Below are 20,820 nucleotides of genomic sequence, written 5' to 3' on the forward strand. Positions count from 1 at the left end.
CTTCATTAGAAATACTGCTATGTTGATGAAAGGAAAGTGCACTATGTGCTTTAGCTCCCAGACTGTGCATATTATTCTGTTATGATTCACTTTATATTTATTATTTATAATAATACAGATGAGATCTTAACATTATTTATAATATACTATATAATAACAAATCCTTTAGCAGGAAAATGATTATACTAATAAAATACATGCCACAGTGCAATACTTCATAAAATAACTTAAATGATTTGAATATATATTTTTAGTAATAAAGAATTTTAAAATTACGTTTTTTTCCATCAAATACCTTCTAAATTTGTAATTATTATGAAATGGTATTGCTAAACAGTTATTAAAATTGTTTTTGTTATTTAGTAAAAGGATACGAAAAAAGTCCTTTTTGCCCCTTTAAGGAATCTCTGGTTAGTATATTGATTATATTTAATCAATCATTTTCTACTCAGTCTGTAACACACTACGTATTTTCCTAACACTTACTTTTCTACATTTTTATTTCACTATTTTAATGTCTTTACTGTATTTTGAGGCTCAGGTTATTTTTCAGTTCTTAAGAGGCTCGTAATAAAAACTGAAGTGTTTATCTTCCAGAATGTTTTGCCTGAGGCTGGTCTTAGCTGGATGATGAGACGAGATAAGGGGGAAATTCTATTCTTTCAACGTCATTGCCTTTATTGATGAAAAATATGAAATATTGTAATCTTTAAGGTCACAATGACAGTTATGATGTTCACTTACTTGAGCCTCTTTCTACTAAGTCCCAGGCCACAAAATGAAGCAATAATATTTATAAACTTGAATAATTCACTGACAATAGTAGTAAACATATGGACTCTGGAAAGATTTTAACGATTATTTGCAGTGCCTACTTATGGCAGATGAGATAGGGGAGTGGGGGCACAGGTGGTGGAAAGCTGTTGGAATGAGTTAGAGTTGAGGAGGCTGGCAGCAATTAGAGGTCTCGTGGAAGTAACAGAGGCTCAAATTGATGTGGATATTAAAAGGGAACAGGGTAAGTTAGTATTCATGTTCAAAGGCTGTCATTCTGTATAAAAGGAGAAAGGACCTTTTACATTTTATTTGGGGAAAACATATCTAATTTCAGTATTTTTATAGTGGTCTCTATTAAACTAGAACTGAAGTTTAATGGCAAGTTCAGTGGTTCAGAATGCTCTGTTGAGTGTGTGGCAAAACTGCTAAGCACTATAATCAGTACCTTCAAATGTCTACTTGAAATGATTACTTTCAAATCAAGTGGGTGAGAAAATGATGTTTCTCCATTCTCCTAGCCCCTCGAAGTTGCACTCACTCCATAACAGGAAAACAGCCAGCAAAGCAGCCATAATTGCACTTGCCCTAAATTGAAGACTATCACTAGCAGAGAAATTGTGAGACTTCTTTCAGAGCACTGCTGGAGGCATTACAGTACCTGATTTCAAATTATACCACAGAGGCATAGTAACAAAACCAGCATGACACTGTCATTAAAACAGACTTGAAGACCAATGGAATAGGCTAGAAACTCCAGAATAAACCTACAAGGCCACCACATTTTTCAACAAAGCTACCCAAAACAATGCATTGGAGAAAAGATGACCTCTTCAACAAATGGTGCTGGGAAACTGGATATCCACATGTAGAACGATGTAATTAGCTCTTGGTCTCTCACCTTTTGTACACATAAAAGTCAAAATGGATCAAATACTTTAATGTAAGGCATAAAACTCTGAAACTCACAGCAAAAAAGCATATGGAAAACATATTAAGATATAGGCATGGGCCAAGACTTTCTGAAAAAGACTTCAATAACACAGGAAATATCGCAAGAATCCACAACAGAGATTGCATAAAATTAAATTGCTGTTGCACAGCAAGGGAAGTATACATCCAACAGGGGACTAATATGTAGAACATATAAATAATTCCAGTAACTAAACACCAAAAAAGCCCCATCATCCAATCAATAAATGAGCTAATGAATTAGACAGCTCTCAAAGGAAATAAGTGATCAATACAACTGCTGGAGAGATGGCTCAGTGGTTAAGAGTACTTGCTGCTCTTGCAGAGGACCTGAGTTCAGTTCCCAGTACCCACATGGCAGTTAACAACTGTTTGCAACTCCAGTTCCAGGGACTCCAATGCCCTCTTCTGACCTCCCCTTCATTGCATGACATGGGTGTACTTACGTCCATGCAGGCAATATACTCATACACACAGAAAATAAAATAATAATAAAAAAGAAAACAAATGACTTACTTCCAGCACTCAGGAGGCAGAGGCCAACAGATCTCTGTGAAATTGAGGCAGGTCTGGTCTACATAGTGAGTTCCAGGTCAACTGGGGCCACAGGGAGACCTATCTCAAAACAAAAGCAAAAACTGGAGAAAGAAAACAAATGACAACAAATGATGGCAAGGATGTGGGGAAATAGAGACCCTTATTCACTGCTGGTAAGAATATAAACGGGTATACCCACTGTGGAAATAAGCATAGAGGTTACTCTTAAAAAAGTAAAAATGGAACTACCACATGAGCCAGTTAAATATCACTTCTGGTTGTATACTCAAAGGATTCAAAGTCAGCACACTACAGAGATATTTGCACATTAATGTTTATTGCAATATTATTCACAACAGTCAAGTTACAGAATTAGCATAATTGCCCTATCAATGGATGAATGGATAAAGAAAGCATGATACATATATAATGGAGTTTTATTCAGCTGTAAAGAAGAATGAAATTATGCCACTTACAGAAAAAGGAATGGAACTAGAGATCAAGTTCAGTGAAATAAGCCAGATTCAGAAAGACAGATATTGCATGCTTTCTTCCTTATTCAGAATAAAGATTTTATTTTACTTTTTATTTTTTAATAATATTTTATTTATTATTTTTATTTTATGTGTACAAGTGTTATGCCTACATGTAAGTAAGTGCTCTCATGTTATGCACTGCCCACAGAGGACAGAAGAGGCCGTTAAGGACAGTTGTTAGCTGCCATGTGGGTTCTGGGATTCTAACCTGGGTCTTCTTCAAGAACAACCAGTGTTCTAACTGCTGAGCTCGATTTTAATATATTTGAATATACATAGAATAATTATTTATGTCTATTGAAATGTTTGTATATGCTTAGTTATATATTTAAGTACATTTAAATATTTGAATATGTTAAAATATTTAAATGTTATTTAAATATTTATATTTAAATATTTGAAGGAAGTGGAAGAGAAAAAAGGACTTTGTATGGGGAAGAGAGCTAAGGGGATAGGAGAGGTGAACAGAATAACAAAATGTAAATAAAGGAAAATATTGCACGTTTACTTTCATATGTGGGATCTAGATTTAAATGTTTAAAAAGAGAAGAGGTTCTGTTTGGAGGGCGGAAGAAGACTAGCAGGAGGAAGGAGAGGAGGCAAGTGAGAATATTTGGGGCTAATATAATATGAATAAAGTACAACCATATACATGTATGAAATGAAATGTCATAACTAACCCCATTGATTCACACGCTAACTAAAATTTAATTTTAGAAGAATCCCTTCACCAGGCATGGTGGTGCATGTTTTTAATCACAGCACCAGGGAAGTAGATAGGCAGGCAGACCTCTGTGAATTCAAAAGCAGTCTGGTCTACATAGTGAGTTTCAGGACAGCCAGGCCATATAGTGAGACCCTGTCTCAAGAAAACAAAATAAGGTGGAAGCGTAGCCTAATGTGGACCACCTTGGGCCAGAACAGGCAGTGGTGGCTCTCACCAGGCCATGACCATATCTCCATGTTGGAATTCTTGGCCAACACTCCTGATGACTGCAAGGCAACCAAGGCCTCTTACTCTGCCATTCCCACTGCCCAATGCCAGAAGTCTGTGGTGGCCATTGAGGACATTCTTTTATATTGATCTCAAAATTCTGAGTTCAGGACTTGGCAAAAACCAAAATACTCCCTCTTGGAAAGAAGATGGTGGAATAAGATGTTCCCAAGGCAGCTGGTCTTGGCACCTGTAGTGGACCCACTCCCAAGAGGTGCCGTGCATGAACTGGATGATGTGAGTAAACTTATCACACAGGATGAATATTTTCCTGACTTTAGGTGCTCCCACATAGGGGCCTGTGCCAAGGCAGCGGCCAGCAGATAGAGAGCTGGAGTGGCCCAGAGGCCGTAGTCATGGAACAGGAGAAGAAGGATTTTAAAAGAGGGATGTCCCACCTCCTTTTATGGCCACCTAAGGTCTTGACTCTACATGTGGTTCTGGGCATCCAGCCCCAGACATTGTGCCTTTCCCCCCTCCCAAGGCCTTTCCCAGTTCAGGAATCATCTGGAGGCTTTCCATTACTTTTCCATTGCTCTTCAGTCCCAGGGTACCTTCACCTGTGCCCTACAGAAAATGTAAAACACCTAATTGAACTTCTAGAGATTAAAAAAAAAAATTGACAAAGAGTTGGGACAATTGGGGGCGGTGAAGGGTGAATATATTAAAAATGCATTTTATCCATGTTAAAAGATGAAGTTATTGCAGCTCACATTTGTAAAAATAAGAAACAAGCCCCACCCCAAATCTGTTGAAGTTTAGAGAGACAATGAAATCTTTCCTTTTCCTGCTTTAATAATAAAAGAAATTACTAGAATTCAAAAAAATCACCATTAATCATCCAATTGAATTTTTAAAATTTTTAATAACTACATGATTAGAAGAAGCATTTCATTACAGCTTTAACATATTCAGAAACACACTCCAGAGCAAGAGTACATCTCTTTCACAAGTGGCTGTAAGTTTCTAGATTCACAGTTGAATTAATACAGTTATACAATATTGAACTCAGTATAAGCCCTGTAAGACATAAAATTGAATGAGTTTTTAACCTTTAAAAAAGCTCTCTATTTCATTTGAGAATACATTGTTCCTTGCAGAAAGACTGATTGTTTTTGCTACTAAAACTGAGATGTTGGCGCATGCATCTCTAATCTGGATGTATCTGATTATTACTAGTCATAATTGGTTGCACTTGGATCCTTGGCACTTGTGTATGTCACTAAAGTCATCGGGTAGATTTCAATGGTAATGTTTATCACCTCTACTAATTAACACGACATAAATGTCCAGGCTTCCTCCTCAAATATAATACTTTTTTAAAAATTTGTTGTTTTTTGTGTGTGTGTGCCTATCACACAGAACATCCCAAACCATCTTATTCAACTATACACCCACTTCCCAGATGGCACCCTCCCATAGCCTCCCTCCCCACACTAGAGCCCTTATACTCTGTTCTGCTACTGTCTGCTGTGTTCTTGGCACCCCCAGCCATTTCCCACTACTATCCATCTGGTGAATCTAGTCAGCCTATCTAGAGGTCTTTGTTTTAGGAAGGTCAATTGAATTTAACTGAAATAATATAAGTGAAAATGCTTTGTGAATTGTTAGCCATATCCAGATAAGGTATTACACTAACCATTTGTTAAATTATAAGAGGCAATAGTTTTGATTATGCAAATAAAATTTTCCCATGGAAAAGTAAAACAAATATGATCCACCAGGGGATAATCTATTGGTTAGGACAGAGGGCTGAAGCCCTCTGGAAATGCCATCTCAGAGGTATGTTTTACTGATCTCTTAGGCATCTCTCAATCCAAATACATAGTGAAGATTAACCATCACAAAGGCCTTCCCACATTCATTGCCTTTGTATTATCTAATTTTGAATGAATTTCAAATAACAGGTTAAAAAAGACAAAAACAGAACAAAACAAAATCCCAAAATGAAAATACAAACAGAAAACAAAAGCAAAAACAAAAGAAAAGACGACTTTCAGTTTCAAATTTCATACATTTGATTTGATGTCCAATGTGTGGTTCAAAGGCTAGAAAACTGCTGGGATTCAGGTATGCCGATACCTGTGCATACACATTTTTAAACACATATTTTTAAAACCGTTTGAGTGTGCGTGTGTGTGTGTGTGCAATAACCTCTAGATTTCAGAGACAACTTATGAGAGTTGGTTTTATCCTTCCTCCATGTAATCCAGGGGATGGAACTCAGTTCACAAATCTTGGTGGCAAGTACCTTCACCTGCTGAGCCATCTCACTGGTCCTATACATCTATATATACTTTTATTAATTAAAAAATGTGTTTTATGTGTATGAAAGTTTTGCCTATATTATATAAGTGCACCAAAAACCTATGATGCCTATGGAAGCCATAAAAAGGCATTGGATTCCCTGAACTGGTGTTGAGGATGGTTGTTAACCATCCTGTGGATACTGGGAACTAGACCTTGGTCCTCTGCAAGAGCAGCCAGTGCTCTTATTGGCCGAGCCGTTTCTCAAACCCCTACTGGTATATTCTTAAGGCTGCCAATTAGACAACTAAAACAAACTCTTCAGGGTGGAAAGCTTGAAATCACATTTCTTGGAACAGCTCCCAAAAACTGTTACATAGAACATTGTTGAGAATCCTTAGTTTGGATCCCTAAATAGGATTTGAACAAACAAAGCCTCCAACGGTGAAGAAGCAGCACAGGTCTGGTACCACAAACCTTGTTTTTGAGACTTGGCTACTGAAAATATTGTATCTATTTTTTATAGAATAAAATGAAAAAAAATAAAAATACAAAATTGAGACACACTTGGTCCTAGTTGATCTACTTCTGAGGCATAAACCTGAGGGATGGTGTCCCCTCTTACCAACACAGGCATCTTTCCAGCCTTTCTGAGTTGAAAAGAATGGTCTCATGAAATTTCCAAGATCAGATGAGCTAAGCGTCCCTCAAATACTTCAGCACTGTACAACGGTGGGAGCAATCACTCTCTTCTGCCCCTACCTAGATTTATGCAGTGGTGAGTGGTGTATAGAGAAAAATGGTTGCTATTCTGACATTCTCATTAGGAAAATTGTGAACGCTTGTATCATCCCCCACATTCCAGTTTTTCCAGAGGAATCCCAACCTCCTCCATATGCACATCTTAAGAAGGGTTGGTTCAACAGATGAATGAATGAATGCATGAATGAATGGATGAACAAAAGGAAGCCTCTGATTCCACCACCTACCTTCTTAACATAATTTGGCTAGGTAAAGCCTTGAAAGTGACCTCCTTTTGTGAGGGCATTAACTGGTTGCTATATATTGTAATTAATTGTGCTGGGAGGAATTATCCAAAAGGACTTTCTAAAATAAGTGAGTTTTGTCTCGCTTTGGAAGGATTGATTATCCATGGAAAGCACAGAAGCTTCTGCTTGAGTGGGGCTTCAGCAACTCAATTACATCTCAAGATCACAGGATCCTCGATTCTAACATGAATCATGTGAAAGAAAGCATTCAAATGCTAAATTCTTTGACTTTATATCCATGTTGTGCTGGTATTGACTTTTAAGGAGCAAATATTTTTAAAAATGTGAGTGGACAAGGAACCACCATATGACAAAAATTCTCGTTTGAAAACATTATTTAAATTGTATGCATTGATTTTTAATTTTTTCTTTTATCTTTTAAAAAATTTGTTTTATTGAATGTTTGTGCATTTCATACCGAATATCTCAATCAATGTTAATCATCTTTATACCTCTGTCCCCATTGGCACTGTCCTATAACCCCCCTCACTGGAATTGATACTGTCTGACATTTATCTTAAGGCCTTTGTGTCAAGTTAGTGTCCCCAGACATTCCTCAGTAAAAGTTCATCAAAATTTTAGTCTCTCTCTCTCTCTCTCTCTCTCTCTCTCTCTCTCTCTCTCTCTCTCTCTCTCTCTCTCTCTCTCTCTCTCTCTCTCTCTCTCTCTCTCTCTCTCTCTCTCTCTCTCTCTCTCTCTCTCTCTCTCTCTCTCTCTCTCTCTCTCTCTCTCTCTCTCTCTCTCTCTCTCTCTCTCTCTCTCTCTCTCTCTCTCTCTCTCTCTCTCTCTCTCTCTCTCTCTCTCTCTCTCTCTCTCTCTCTCTCTCTCTCTCTCTCTCTCTCTCTCTCTCTCTCTCTCTCTCTCTCTCTCTCTCTCTCTCTCTCTCTCTCTCTCTCTCTCTCTCTCTCTCTCTCTCTCTCTCTCTCTCTCTCTCTCTCTCTCTCTCTCTCTCTCTCTCTCTCTCTCTCTCTCTCTCTCTCTCTCTCTCTCTCTCTCTCTCTCTCTCTCTCTCTCTCTCTCTCTCTCTCTCTCTCTCTCTCTCTCTCTCTCTCTCTCTCTCTCTCTCTCTCTCTCTCTCTCTCTCTCTCTCTCTCTCTCTCTCTCTCTCTCTCTCTCTCTCTCTCTCTCTCTCTCTCTCTCTCTCTCTCTCTCTCTCTCTCTCTCTCTCTCTCTCTCTCTCTCTCTCTCTCTCTCTCTCTCTCTCTCTCTCTCTCTCTCTCTCTCTCTCTCTCTCTCTCTCTCTCTCTCTCTCTCTCTCTCTCTCTCTCTCTCTCTCTCTCTCTCTCTCTCTCTCTCTCTCTCTCTCTCTCTCTCTCTCTCTCTCTCTCTATATATATATATATAGAGAGAGAGAGAGAGAGAGAGAGAGAGAGAGAGAGAGAGAGAAACATACTGTAAATGAATACATGCATACGTTTGTACATATACATGTAATTTATTCTTTCAAAATTAGAATAAAACATTAGAAAAGACATTTTAAGCATCATGTTTAGGTACTTACTTCGGCTGGTCCATAAACATATACAGGTAAAATACATAACAGTCACAGGTGAAAACAATCAGAAATAGCCTGGGCTCATAGGCTCACTGTTCAATGCATGAAAATTAGTGCTATTTGCCATGTTCATTCTAAGTTTTAGCTAAATACATGTCAGAAGAGACAAGGATTTGGGGGAATCTACAGGCCAAAAAATAATCACATATTTATAAGAATCATGTTTTTCTGTAAAGCATCATCATAGTCCTGTAGTCTTGAAGGACCTTATTTGTATTATTCATGTGTGTGTGTGTGTGTGTGTGTGTGTGTGTGTGTGTGTGTGGTTATCTGTTTGTTTGTCTGTCTAAAGTATTAGTGAGGTGATTGTAAAATCCCACTCATTTTATTGGTCTCAAGATGCCCTTAGTTTGAGCCATACTGATTTTACTCTCTGAACATTTAAATCTTATTTTCTTTAGTCATTTCTTCTCATTCATCTGCTTTCCATGGACAGCACGGTCATATCTAAAGGTCTGCTTTAGATGTATCAAGTTGGTGTGTTTGATGAAACTCTAATTCACAAAAGCAATCCCTTATGGAGTCCCTGTGAAGCCCAATTACAGAGGTTCTCTGCATCCATAAGAATAGACCAGATACAGAGATTCTGATTTAGAAAATAATATGCTATTGTCTCGGGGATTTTAAAAGTTTACTCAAATTTTTAAATTTCTTCGGAAGGTTTTCATAGTTACTTTGTGTGCTGGTAACAACTTGACCCAAACTAGGGGATTGGTTGGTTGTTGGTTGTCAACTTGACACAAACTGGGTGATAATGGAGAAAGGAATCTCAACTGAGTTACCTCATTCAAATAGGGCTGTGGTCATGTCTGTGAGGCATTTTCTTGATTGTTGAATGATGTGGGAGGGTCCAGCCTTCAGTGGGTGGTACCACCCAGGGCAGGTGGTCCTGGGTTGTATAGGAAAGCAGGCTGAGCACAGAGCAGAGGGGTGAACTAGCAAGCAGTCTGTGGTTTCTGCTTCAGCTCCAGCATTCAGGTTCCTGCCTTGAGTTCCTGCCCTGACTTCTGTTAGTGATGTGCCCTGACACGGAAGTCTAAATCAAATAAACCCTTTCTTCTCCCAAGTGGTTCTTGGTCAGTGTTTTATCACAGCCACAGAAAAGTAACTAATATATGTGGTTCTTGAAGGTCCAAATTATATTTTGCAAGAATCAGTTTTAAGTGATACCTTTAAAATATCCTTCTTCATTTAATTTTCATGATCTAAGGATTGTGGATTATAATTTTAATTTCCAAATCCCAACAGATGCCCCCAAAAGACAATGAAATAAAGCATAAAACTCAGTACCCCAAAGTGCCCATTAGTCAGACCTGAGCACGCCAAGTTGTCAAGTGATATTACAGTTGTCATCTTTAAAACTCTGGAAAAAAAAACTGGATAACTGCAAAATGCTGACTTTTATGGTTTTGTCTGTGCCAAATGGATTGTCCAACAGAGAATACCCTGCAAACCTAATTATTATGCCACATATGGTACGTGGCATTATAGGTTACTTTGAGTGTTTTGGAAAGAGAAAGATATAAGTGACAACCACAGCAGGGTGTGCTGAGGAATTTTAACTCCATATCTCTCATCCTCATTTTGGAAGGGCTTGAAGCACAGAACACTGCTTTAGTAATCATTATCCTTGTGTTGAAAGGGCAAGTCATTTTATTAAAATTTATATGATGGAGTAGGTAAGGGAGTATATACAGGTCAGTAAAGGCCAGCTATAGCCAGTGATGTCTGGTATGCTAAAATTACAATGAAATTTATAAGAGCAATTTCTATTCCATACTAAAATTACTTTATGACTATTTTATGACTTTCTTAGAGAATGTTTAAAAATGCATTCTGTGGTACAGCTTGAGTGAAACACTCAAAACCGTTTAGTTCCTACACATATAGGAGTCTGCATTCACAAAAGATGCTGGAAGAATGAACTCAAAAACACATGGAAGCAGGCAGTCATTTCTCAGATTTTCCTCTATGCTGATTGTCTTCTATGCTTTTATTCTGTCTGAACACTTCATCAGAGTGAAAGGACTTAATGACATTAAGCAAAGAGGACTGTTTTATGATTGTGACTTCAATATACCAATCCAATAAGAACTATGTCTAAGTCAGATTTATGGTTATCTAAATATGACTTGAAATGTTATTCAAACAACCCCCCACCTCCATTCCTGAAGTATTTTAAATGCCAGTATTATTTAATGTTTGAATGTTGAAGGAATGTTGGTTTAGCAGACACTGTAACAGTGAAGGGTAGTCTTCATGCCTTGAAGGAGTTTCCACGTATCAGCCAGTAATTTGGCATAGCTCCTCCGCTAAAGTTTATGAGTTCTCAAAAACCTTTGATTCTACTTTCCATGTAGAATATTCTTAGCAGAATTATGTTGCCATGCCACTTTTTCCTGGTTCTGGATGAAATGCCTTTCTTTCTATTCTAAATACTAAAAGAGGACACTACTTGAAGTTCAGATTGCCTTAACCAATATGCATTAAATGGAATTAAATTATGTTCCTAGTATATTTGAATTCATAACCAAGCCTAAAAGGAAATCTCAGTGTTGGAATGTGAATTAGAATTTAGTAGTTTTGTTATTTCAAACATAATATGTTAAAACAAAGTCAGATACAGTTATCACTATTTTTAAAACAAGGAAATCCAAACCTAGGCTTTAATTACTTACTCATAGTTTTAAATGAAATCGTTTATAAATATCCATGAGTTATAGCTTTTAAATAGTACACTAAGATTTGAATGATTATTATTATTTTGATTTTCTTTGGGGAGTCAGTGGACTCTTTGAGGCTATTCACATATTGCCCAGTAGGTGGAGCTTGCGTAATCTTCTTCTTTACAAGGGAGCAGAGAACCAGGGGAGCCAGAGGGACCAGAGTGAATTTTCAGAATCATTTTTTATCAGCTCTAGGTGGCCACAGTAGAAATCTGTATTTCTGAAACTGCAGTTCCTTTGTGCTCAACAAACCATACAAATAAGAATCAATCTTATTTTGTGGAAGAAAAACATGCTTTCTGCCTCAAAGGTGGTTGCAGTTCTTAATTCCAAGTCTTTCTTCCCTTCTGATCTTCTTCTAATATGCTACATTTTTAAAGATTAGCTTGATCCATTTTAATTGTCCTTTTAACTAGAATGCATAAGTAACAAACAAGTATGTCTGGGCTTTTTCTAAACAAACCATCCTGGCAGCCAAACCCAGAAGAATAAATCTGTCAGACAGGCGAAATTCTTGGAAGCAGCGCAAGGCGACCATAGGTCCAAGTTAATAGAATCCCTAAATGCATTTGTTTCATAAATTACCTAGGTTCATAAGCCCATTTACAAACAGCTATTAATAATTATCAAGTTTATGACATTTTATCTCTTCTCCTTCCCTTACTTGTCTACTTTGGCCTTTTCCAATATTTTTTCACTTCTGAGCTCAGTAAACCTTTATAAATATCTTATTTATTTCTCCTGTGTGCATTATTCAGTCATATTTCAAAACTTGTGTTGAATGCCGGTGATGCAGCAAGTATTGCGACAGGCAGTTCTCAGGCTGAGAAGCCGCGTAATAATGAGTCAGTGTGGCAGAAGTGAACACGTTTCCAGAGTCCCAGCAGGAAAAGGAATGAACTCCTTAAACCACCTGAAGTAGCACAAGCAAGCTGGTTAGCATAACTGCGTCCACTGTCCACTAAGACGTGGAAGCTTAGTCTGGGCATTAGAACTTTGTCCAAAGCAATAGAGATCGTTTTTTTTAAAAAACATTTCCTCAGACTGGAATCCATGTTTGTGATCTCAAGCATAGCACATTTTCTCATATATTACTAACCCAGAATAGAGACTGGTCTGCGCTGACTTATTTCTTCGCACATTTGCTAAGGAATCATCATATAACCCATGCCTGGAACACATTGAGTCATTTCAATTCCAGTTATTAGAATTTCCTTATGTAAAACAGAATAATATTTGATTTTAATCTAAAGTTCTTGTTGACTCACTGAGCTAAGTTGCATAAGACCTCTGTATTGAACTAATCTGCACTTGATGTTGTATCAACACTTTGCTCTCTTGGGTGTTTATATGGCAAAATGCAAATTAAATCTCTCTCTCTCTCTCACACACACATACACACACACTCATCAATTGACAGATGAATACAATCATTCTGCTTTGAGGCAATCAGATTAGAATCACTTGTGTATATCTTTTCAGTTTGGATACTTACGCCTTTCTGCCTAGCAGGATGATTCATTTAGACATGCCTAAATCCAGATGTTATCCTAACTCTAAATCTTATAGATAGTTCTGTTTACAACAGCTGCAGCTCATTCTTGGAAATTCGGTGACACCACATATTCAAGTGGCTTGAACTGAGCCCATAACTGTTTCTGTACTATATTATCTGTAAATGTACCATCCACACCATCTGCTGCTCACTAGGGCCTCTTAAGAGCATGATGGACAATTTCCCTTCCAGACACGTATTACTCAGCACTAAATGTTACGTTCTGATGGGTGTGTTACTTAGCTTTAACATCACTGTTACAAAATTCCTAACAGAAATAACTTAAAAAATAGAGGGTTATTTTGGTTCAATTTCAGAGGGTTCATTCAGTCCAGGATCATTTGGCCCCATATACTTGAGCAAAACCTCATGGCAGTGGGAGGGAGTGATGGAAGACAAGTCTTCACATCACAGTGGACAGGAAGCAAAGAACAGGGGCAATGCCATGGGTACTTAGCTGCCTTGCTTCTTTTTTCCCTGCAGTCAGAGGTATAGTACTACCCTTTTGTGGAACGGCTTCTTCCCTCCCTTTGTTTCCCAACATAGACATGCCCAGAGCTGTTCTTCATCTGTCTTCCAAATGATTCTAAATCAGTCAGTGGGGGTTCGGATGCCATGTCTTAGCTACAAATTGTTCTAAAATGTGATAGTTTTGCTATTATTTTCATAAAACAAACCTAGTTGAGTTACCTCTGCATCAATAGAAGCTCCCAGTCAGGGTATTAGGTTTTTGTTTCCTTCAAAATATTTTATTTATTATTTTTATTTTGGGGGCGAATGAATGTTTTGCCTGCATGTATGTAAGTGCACCTGTGTTGTGCAATGCCCATGGAGGTCAGAAGAGGGCATCTGAGCCCCTGAAACTGGAGCTACAGATGGTTGTTAGCAGCCATGTGGATGCAGGGAACTGAACCCAAGTCCTTTGCAAGAGGAACCATCCTCTGAGCCATCTCTCCAGGCCCAGTTAGTAGGTTTTTGTATGCTAATCATCAGCTTTACCATACAGACTTAATCTGCTGAAACATTTTGGAGAACTTTTCCCAGGTCTTCCTGGAGCAGGACCTAAGCTCATCATTCTTTTCACTTTTCCTCAGGCTTCTGTCAAAGCCACCAAAAGAAAACAAGTGGGCAAGAATCCTTTCTTTTTTCCCTGCTCCCTCTGGCTCATATTTCTTTCCAACTCATCATTTAATTTAGAAAACCTTCCCGTTTGTATCTGTAATTCTTTATTTCTATTTCAAGGGTATCTCTTAGTGTTTTAGAGTTTAAAAATATACTATTCCTTATACAACATAAGCATTTTCTTGCACAGAATGATGCGTCGCTCCCAGTAAGTGCAACACATGGAAAAATTTCAGAGGAAAACATTTCATAACTCTGTACCTGGGCAAATGGCTTTATCACACTGGTCTCCAACGTTCTCATTTGAACAGTTTGTAGAAAATTTTGAAAATGAAACATATTGCTGTCATTCTATTCCACTCAATTTTAAGTGTCTATTAAGAGACGCACAGGAGGCAGTAATTTTGTTTTCTACACTGTCAGAGCAGAAGTCAAAGTATTTTCTTGAATATGCTGTGGCAAGTGAAAGTGATTTTGCAAAACAAACCAACATTTCTGGTTAATAACAAAATTGGTTATTTTCTTAAGAATTTTATGACTTCTTGCTAAGAAGAGTAAGCTGGAAATTTTGTCAAATAAATTTTAATAGTAGTTATAAAAAATCCTTATCTGTTCAGCCATGTAGTGAATTTGCAGCAGTATTTTGTATCTCAAGCCATATGATATAGCATTAGCAAATGCCACCATAGTCTTGAAAAGTCCTATTCTGAGAATTGGATCACTAATTGAAGGGGTGTCTCATCTGAGCTAGAATCTTGTATGTTTATTCTGGCTTTGGAGTCTCTTCTGTGTGAAGGAATACAGGGGAGACTTTCTCCAGACCAAACAACCAACTCAAACACCCACCTCCCCCCACCCTCAGGTCTCATAGCCACAAAACACGTTTTAAGTGTGTACAATGGCGCATTCCTTGTGGCTATGCTATCAGCTCAAGTCTCAGACATTCACTGAAGCTTTGTGGAAAGTGTAGGCTCACCCTGCTTTTTGGATCCCTACATGTTGCTTATTGCTGTAGTTCCCTTCTTCTTCACTCACCTCTTTACTATGCTTCTGCTCTCTGTAGTGACAATGTGACATCTGTAGATACATGACCTTTATTAAATGTCTTTGACATGAAAAGAACCTGAACCAAAGTATAATAATTATCTTCCAAACACAAATTTAATCAAATGATGTTGGACAAAGATTTCTTTTGAAAAATAACTTGGAGCAAAGGAAAACAGTATAGAAAAATAGAATACATGATTTTCTTTTTTTTATTATTGTGTTGGTTAGCATCCATTGTCAACCTGACATGTCTGGGAAGAGGAAACCTCACTTTAGGAATTTCCTCCAATGACTTGGTCTCTGGCCATGTCTGTGAGACATTTTCTTAACTGTTAACTGATGTGGAAAGGTCCAGCCCACTGTAGGTGGTGCCATCTCTGGGCAGGTGGGCCTGAGTTATTTGAGAAAGGTAGCTGAGCAAGCTAGAGGAAGCAAACCACTAAGCAGCATTCTTCCATGGTCTCTGCTTCAGTTTCAGTTTCTTCCATGGTCTCAGCTGAGTTTCTGCCTCAGCTTCCTCTGATGATGGATTCTAACCTGTAAAATGAAGTAAACCCTTCCCCCCAAATAGCATTTGATCAGTGTTTTATTACAGCAACAGAAACCAATCTAGGACAATTATCATTACTATAATTATTATTAAATTTGTGGTAATAGGATTAAATTTAGAATCTCATATGTACTAGGTAAGTACTCTACCGCTAAGTAATATTGCCAGCCTTGTTTTTACATTGTTAATTTGAGACATGGTCTCTCTAAATTGCCCAACCTGTCCTGCTACCTCAGCATCTCAAACAAGTGGGATTACAGGACTGGGCCATCAGGTCTGATTTGCAAGTATTAATTTTGACCACACAATTTTGCACTCAGTTGGTATGTAATTACCACTTATTAACAAATCATGAAAGTTGTGCTATTTCTAATTTTATGTTTAGCAAATGCAGTTTCTAATTAGCAATTCTTTGTGGTAGTTGAGTTATATTAAAACAGAAACTAAATGGGTACCATGTTAGTTATTTAGGAGTCAGACTTCCTGCTGTACTTTTGCAAAGTAGGGTGATTAAAGATGAAAATAATGTGCTATGTGTGTCCAGAACCTAGAAGAAAGAATTTAGAAAGTTCTCATCATAAAAAATGATATATGTTTCAATAGTTAAGCATATTCAACCTGTTTTAAACATTATAAAAATATACTGATACTGAAATATCACATAGTGCCCCATTAATATATAATTTTAATGTTTTTATGTATTAACTAGCAATTTTAAAAAAGAACCATGAAAGACTGTTCTCATTTGTAAATGACAATATAGCACATACTGCTTTAATATGTGAATGCAACTGATTCTTTCCTTTATAAAGTGATTTTAATTGGGAAAATGGTAAAATTTTATATCTACGCATAAATTTTCTTAATCGCAAATACTGAGTGAAGAAGTAAACTATTTTTCTGGTTTCATTTAAATAGCAGATATTTCCAGGCTTAATTTCCCCAAATTTAGTAGCTATGAAATCACTTTTTTCTGAGGCCCTTCTCAACAAAAATTGGAAATTAAAGGGTGGCTGTGAAACTATAATTTTGCTTGACCTTGACCAGATTACAGGAGAAACAAAGTTCTGAATGAACTCTTTCCTGGCTGAAGTCTACTATAATTCTATGCCAATTGTTTTTAAGATAAATTTTTCTTTATAAAGAAAATACTAGTTTCATTAAAAATAGTTTTTATTCATTTTGCCATGCCTGAAAAATTTTACTACTTTCAGATTTTTAAGTTTCTTGACCTCATAGCCTGTTTTTTGTTGTTGTTTTAGAGACTCTCTCTCTTTCTCTCTCTCTCTTTCTCTCTCATAAAGAAATAACTCTGGTGTATGTAAAACAAAGATTAAACACTTTCCCACTTACCACAGCTCATATTAAATATCTCCCAAAACCAAGCAAAGCATGGTTGGATAAAATGGCATGGGCAAATTCTTTTTGTTTACAAATGTTAAAGGAGACTTTACCTTTATCTCTGAATATTTATATGTCCAAGACCAACTGATGTGTTGTCATGGACACATGCCCATCGGTTTTTCTTTTTTTGTTTTTTGTTTTTTAAATCCATGCTGTCAACACTTTAGAAGTTTCCAGTAAAAATCAGAAATGAAAGAATTCTTGTGGGTTGTAGTAAAATCAAGCATTCTAGCCAGATCTTAGAAACAAACACAATATTTGGTTTATATTCAAAGAGTTTGATCTTGCAGACATTTTTTATAATTTACGAACACCTTCTTTGCTGATGTATGTATACATATGTTTCAGTTAGAAACAAAAACTAAGGTGACAACGTGGTCTGATGGCTGTGAAGATACTGATGGCATAAAGCACAGCTTAGAAGCTGACAGTTCTGAGTGTAGATAAGCCACTAGCTTGAGAGAAGCCCAAGGTTGGGTGAGTCATCTTTATCTAATCATTATTTATGCAACTTGGCCATGAGTATAACACTTGGGGAACATCAAAGCATGCTAGCTCGTCCTCGTAGTCTAAGAATCCAATCTGTTTCTTGCCTCATCTGAACTATAGAAGGCCCATTTCTGCAGTTCTGCCTTTCTACGTCCCTCTTTCTGTCTTAGAAAACAGCATGTTAGTGGATTTAGCGGATATGGGAAGCCATTTCCTTGCAATTCAATTCTCGCTGAATATTTGTACCACCAGCTCTTCCAATGGTCACGTCAGCTGTATGTGGAAATGATTTTTCATTGAGTCCAGATTCTGGGTGCTCCACAATTCCTAGTTTGCTCCTTTTACAATTCCTACAGCTCAGCAACATATAAATGCTTTCATTTGAACTATCTGGAAGGAGTTATATGTCTTATCAAGACCCTAAGCAATAAAAATCACTACTCTTTAAAAATAGACATCCAGGGGCTTTTGGGGACACAAACTTGATTCCTTAAGACAACATATGTGACAGAATGCATGAAAATCAGCAGTGGGGGCTATGGAGGTGCAGACAGGGGAGGGAGTTCTAATATGAACAACATGTATGAAATGCACAGTCATTCAATAATTATAATACAAATAATTATAAAACAAATATGCAAAGTGGAGCCTGATGGTATACATCAGAAATTATAGTACTAAAGAGACAGAAGATGGAGGATCACCAGTTGAACAAACCTCATCTATCTTATGAGTTCAAGTCCAGGCTGAGCTACATAACACATCTTTGTATCAAAAATAAAATTAAAATTAAAAAAATCTAGAAGTACAGTTAACTGCAGAGAAATGAGTATCTCTCACCATAGATAAAAGTCAACTCAAAATGAATTCAAGACTTCAGCTTAAAATTTTGAACTATAAAAATACTTAAACATGCAGAAAAGATCCCCAACATTTGTCTAGATAATGAATTATGGGTGCTCAAGGGTTGGCTTAGCAGTTAAAGCACTGGCTGCTCTTCCAGAAGACCTTGGCTCAGTTCCCAGCACCAACATGTCAGCTAACAACCATGAATAACTTCAGTTCCATAGGATCTAATGCCCTCTTCTGGCATTTGCAAGCATTGCACACATGGGTACACATATATACTTGAAGGCAAAACACTCATACACATAAAAATCAAATAAATAAGCTTTAGTTTAGATAATTCTTTGACATGATTGCGAGTGCACATACAAGTGAAAAAACTGAACAGATATGATTTCATCAATCTAAAACTACAATGTACCTTGAAATTGGATGTCTCAGCATCCAGAATTCATACATTTCTATCATTTAAATTACTCAGGCTGTGGAATTTTACTACAGTAACTATTATAAGGCATATCTAAAATGTCCCTTGATTTGTTCAACTGATTTGCTGAAGGCTTAGTCTCTGGTTGGTAGCACTATTAGGCAGTAGCTAAAATTTTAAAGTACATTAATATATTAATATATAAGTACATGGAATTGAGTCAGGGAGTACTAAGAGGTGGGTGCAAATAGGGAGGGTCTAAATATTTTATATGAAATTCACAAAAACTCAATTAAAACAGTCACAAAATGGTTTTATTGATTCCAGAGTTTCACACAGTGTGTGTTGATTGCATTCCAATCTCCTCCTCGACCCTCTTTTCACTACTCCCCTTCTCAACTTCGTGTTCTCCATTTTTTTTTTGTCCTTTAATACTTTTGTTGTTGTTTTGTTGTTTGATTGATTTTTCAAAGGCCTATTGAATCCAATTCATGCCTCAAAATGCCCCTGAGTGTGAGTCCATCCCTTGGAGTCTGGTCAATCTACCAGGCATAAAAGACCAGCAGGTAAATGAAAAGATGATCAACATCTCCAATTATGGGCATATGCTATTTAAAATGACTCGGAGATATTTCGCAGCAGGTAGATTTTCAGAACAGCCATTATTCTAAGACAAATATTACCAAATGCTGGTGAGATATGGAGAAGCAAATCCTTGCACACTGTGGGTAGGAATATAAACTCACAATAATTTTACAGTTTGGAGATTCTTCAGAAAATTAAAGATAAAGCTACCATATCATCGAGCTGGTCCACTAATAGATATATATCCAAAGGAAATGAAATGTTTGTTGTAGAGACAGCTTGCAATTTATTCTTTATTGAAGCATTATTCACAATAGCCCCAAATAAAGACAACTTAAGATGTCCATGAGCTGATGAGTGGACAGAGAAAATGCGGTCTATACATAGGGAAATACCACTCAGCCTTAACAAAAAGAGGAAGCCTATCATTTTTGACAGTGTGGATGAATGTGGAGGACATCATATTAAGTGGAATAAGCCAGGCAAAGAAAGGGCAACTACCACCTGCTCTCACTCACATGTGAAATCTAAGTAAGCTGATCTCATAGAAGTCCAAAGTAGAGTTATGGTTACCATAGACTTTGGGGAAGTAGTGAGGGCAGAACATTGGGGAGTGATATTAACCCGGTTCCAAAATATATTAAGCCTGGAGAAAGTTCTGGTACTCTGTTCAGTAGTACGGTAACTATAGATAGTGATAATGCACAGTCTATATCTATTTAGAGCTAGAAAAAGGACTTCACAACTTCCTACCATAAAGATATGATAAATGTTGAGAAGACAGACATGTAAACCTTGATTCCAACATTATACCATATATGTGTGTGTGTTGAAACATCACATTGCTACCCCATACTTGCTTATAGAATGGAAAAGAAAAGAACCATCTATTGAGCTCCTGCTGTGTCAGGAAGAGCAATGGATGCTTTCACAGGCAAAATATCACTTGCTGATCTGTATTCAGAGCTCTCAGACCTGTTGTCCACTCTCTTTCTCAAAATTTATTTTTATTAAATTTTGGTGTATTTTATACAGAATCTCTCAAAGAATCTTAATCATCTTTATACCCCCGTCCCCACAGGCATGCTCCCACAGCTCCCCCACTGGAACCCATATACCTTGTCATCAGTAGGAAGCACTTTCCCCTCTAGATGTCCATGACCCCCTATAGCTGTGCTTTCCCCATCTCTCCTGGCCACCGCTGCACTTCCTTTTACCTACTTTCTTGTACCTTTTGCCCCATCCCCACTTATTTTAATGATAACTCTTTTCTATTCCATTGGCACAAGCTAAAAACTCAAGGAAATAGTGCGAAATACTTATGATTGCCTTTAGCCATTAGCAATCATTGGCAACTTATCACGTCAATGTTGGGAACATACGGCAGTCTATCCCAGTTCCCTAC

General features: G+C 37.3%; 1 long non-coding RNA gene across 1 annotated transcript in view; it reads right to left on the bottom strand.

Moving 5' to 3' along the window:
• Window positions 1–15,546: 15,546 nt before the first annotated feature.
• The window catches only part of LOC115068566, a 42,896-nt gene continuing 37,622 nt past the window's right edge, over window positions 15,547–20,820 (bottom strand). Inside the window, exon 3 of the long non-coding RNA XR_003847914.1 lies at window positions 15,547–15,670. This is a non-coding gene — a long non-coding RNA (uncharacterized LOC115068566). The remainder of the gene's footprint in view (window positions 15,671–20,820) is intronic.

Source organism: Nannospalax galili, unplaced genomic scaffold (genome assembly GCF_000622305.1).
Source record: "Nannospalax galili isolate Female #2095 unplaced genomic scaffold, S.galili_v1.0 scaffold191, whole genome shotgun sequence".
Taxonomy (NCBI): Eukaryota; Metazoa; Chordata; class Mammalia; order Rodentia; family Spalacidae; genus Nannospalax; species Nannospalax galili.